Below are 3,548 nucleotides of genomic sequence, written 5' to 3'. Positions count from 1 at the left end.
ATAAAATTATTTATTTAGATATTGTTCTAAGCTCCTTCTTACCCTCCACATATATTATCATGATCTCTTCCACATTTCTTATTCAGCAAGTACACATTATATCTGGGATCTCAGAATCCTTTGCTTTGAAAGTCTGTGGTTCAGAATTCTGATCCCTTACTATTTCCCCTCCTCTAGGATTGTTGCAGAGACCATCTGCAGCCTGGATCCATGGATAAGGTCAATTCTTCAGTGGTGTCTGAATTTGTATTGTTGGGACTCTCTAGTTCTCAGGAGCTCCAGCTTTTCTTTTTTGTTTCCTTCTCTGTGTTATATGTGGTCATTGTGCTGGGAAACCTTCTCATTATTGTCACAGTAACTTCTGATAACAGACTACACTCCCCCATGTACTTCCTCCTGGAAAATCTCTCCTTTGTGGACATCTGTCAGGCTTCTTTTGCTACCCCTAAAATGATTTCTGACTTTCTGAGTGAACATAAGACCATCTCCTTCAGTGGTTGCATTGCCCAGGTATTCTTCATCCACCTTTTTACTGGAGGAGAGATGGTACTACTTGTCTCCATGGCATATGACAGATACGTAGCCATATGCAAACCCCTACACTATGTAGTCATCATGAGTTGAAGGACGTGCACTGTCCTGGTAATGGTCTCCTGGGCTGTGGGCTTGGTGCACACATTAAGCCAGTTATCATTTACCATGAACCTGCCTTTTTGTGGACCCAATGTAGTAGACAGCTTTTTGTGACCTTCCTCGAGTGACCAAACTTGCCTGTCTGGACTCTTACATAATTGAAATACTAAATGTAATCAATAGTGGAATCCTTAAGTACTTTCTCTTTCTTGGTTAGCTCTTACATCATTATTCTTGTCACTGTCTGGTTTAAGTCTTCTGCTGCAATGGCCAAGGCCTTTTCTACACTGGCTGCCCATATCTCTGTAGTAATATTGTTATTTGGACCTTGCATCTTTATCTATGTGTGGCCCTTTACCACTTACCCTGTAGATAAACTTCTTGCCATATTTTACACCATTTTCACCCCCATTCTAAACCCCATTATTTACACACTAAGAAACAGGGATATGAAGGCTGCCATGAGGAAGATTATGACCTATTACTGAGGCCCAAGAAAATTTCTGAAATTCCACTAGTAGCAAGGAATTCCCTTTATTAAGACACAATTCCTTCAACTTCCTCAAATTGATACTCTGTCTATAAATATTTTCAATGTGTTCTTGGGACATATCTCAGTTGCGGTGGAAGTGATGAGGAAGATGATATGGAGAGTATCTAATGGATATTAACTAGCCCCTTCCCAGGTATCACCTAAGCAAAAGCTAAATATAAAAAAATAGAGGAAAATATATCATGATTACTTGTTCTGGAAATGAACAGAATGACAATATGTGGATAGTATTAATGCTTTTGCTGCTTTAGTTGCAGCACGAATATGATAGGAAAAAAAAGGGAGTACCTGATTCTTTGGTGGGCATAAATTCAGGCATTTTTCGTGGTCCTAGCAGTTTCCTAATTTGTATGCTGAAAAATCTATGTAGATGAATAATATTTTCAAGATAGTGAAAATCAATTTTCCCAACCAGAAGTTAGCCTTTCCACTGATTCAAGTGTGTAGACTTAAGTGGAGATTTTTAAATTATGAAACCCCTCCCCTAACATCAATTATGCCTATCCCATATTGTTTTCCAATAACAATGCTTTAAAATGAATCAGGAGCTTGCACTTCAAATCTTTTGATTAAAGGTCTTTCTATAATCAGTTAAGATAATTTCAGTTTTCTCTGAAAACACTGACGTTTTTGTCTATGCTATAAGTAGCTACGCAAGAGTCTTTACATTTAGACAAAATACAGAGTTCTTAGTGACACTGAATCAATGATAAACATACAATCTAACTGCAACCTGGATCCTGAAAGACCTCTGGATTTCTACTCTGAACCTCTCAGGACCATTATCAGATTTGTTAATGTTGATAATTGTTTTTAAGGGCTTTTTTGGATGCTTCTCAAAGTTTATTTTATTTTTATCTTTTAAATTATCCAACAGATAGTACATCATTATTTTTTGATGCAGTGTTCAATGATTCATTAGTAGTTTTTAAGCTTTCCCCCCCAACACTCCTCACTTCATAAAAGGTAATTAGACAAACATAAATATTAGTCTCTCCATGGATGAAAACATGAGTTTTGCTTTTTGTTGTTTGCCTACTTATCTTCCCAATTCCATCTCATCTTTTCTGAACCCAACTGTAATAAAGCATCATTAAATAAAATATTGAAAAAACCTTGGGAATTTCCTCTTCTCCCATCCCACTCAATTTTTACTCTCTCCATAGCTTTCTAGTTCTTCTGAGAACTGATATTCTTTGCTCTTTTCTACTCTCAAAGTTTACCTTCCAGTAAGGGTAGTTTAAAAGTAATTTACACTTCAGTGTAAATTTAAATACATCAGCTACTTCTTCCAGGAATGTGTACACATTGATTTCTTTCTAATTTTAGGATATCATTCCATCAGTAGTGAGAGGGGAAAGTCATCAGCTTAGATCTGAAACAGTGGCAGAAAGAAGAGATCTTACCAATGTTTCCTGACTCTAAACCATGCAGGCTGCTTTGTTTTTCTACTCAGGGAATGAGGTCCAGGCTTATGATTCCCCTTCTTCTTGAATAAAAGACTATATGTACTGTATGATTTTCTTTTAATCAGCCTATAGTACCAAAGTATTAGGGTGGCAGAACTCATTAGAAAGATTATTAATTTCATTCTTTTTTTCAATGATAGATGATTTGATGCTAGATTATATGAAACAGATCCTTCTTGTTAGGTATTTTATAAAAATGTTTTGTTAACCATGGTAAACAATGAGAATAAATGTGTTAAGAAATTCAGAAAGTATGTAATCTGCTTAACTGGACAAGTTATTAGCTAATCAGGTACTCATAACATTTTGTGACTATGAGATTCTTTTGAAAATATGATAAATATCATAGCTCTCCTTCCCAAACAACAGCATAACACTTAAACATAAGACTGGATATACATTAATATTTTACTTTAGTAACTGATTTCTGGTTTTCAGTTAAAAAAAATGACTGTAGAGTGATCTTTAATAGAGGAAAGTATATGCTGTCTATGATACTGAATTAATCTTAAACATTTACTGGAATCCTTGAGATAAAGTAAGTATTAAGGAGTCTGGCAGCATTTGGGTAGCTCAGCTGGTTAAGCATTACATGTTTCTTGATTTTGGCTCAGGTCATCATCTCAGAGTGATGAGATCCAGCTCAGCCTGGAGTCTGCTTCTCTCCCTCTCCCTAATCACATGTGCTCTCTCTCTCTCCCCTTCTCTCATATAAATAAATCTGTTAGAAAAAAATGGAGTCTGAACTTTCATAGCTAATATTTACAGAAGAGGAAATGCTTGAGTGAAAGAACGTCAAATTTTCCCAAACTCTTTGGATTTTTTTCACATGGCATGATTTATGTTCCTTACAAACTATTTTTGTAAGTTCTCATTCAAGAAAAGATGAAGTG

The 3,548-nt window shown here is 35.8% G+C and overlaps 1 pseudogene across 1 annotated transcript; it reads left to right on the top strand.

Moving 5' to 3' along the window:
- Nucleotides 1-210: 210 nt before the first annotated feature.
- On the top strand, nt 211-1,174 carry LOC309867716 (olfactory receptor 4K5-like; annotated as a pseudogene). The gene has a single exon. The product of its transcript is annotated as an olfactory receptor 4K5-like (transcript).
- The last annotated feature ends 2,374 nt before the right edge of the window (nt 1,175-3,548 follow it).

The sequence above is a fragment of the Mustela nivalis genome (assembly GCF_964662115.1).
Source record: "Mustela nivalis genome assembly, chromosome: 6".
Taxonomy (NCBI): domain Eukaryota; kingdom Metazoa; phylum Chordata; class Mammalia; order Carnivora; family Mustelidae; genus Mustela; species Mustela nivalis.
Note: the sequence above shows the minus strand (reverse complement) of the source record. Positions and strands in the feature narration are given on the sequence as shown.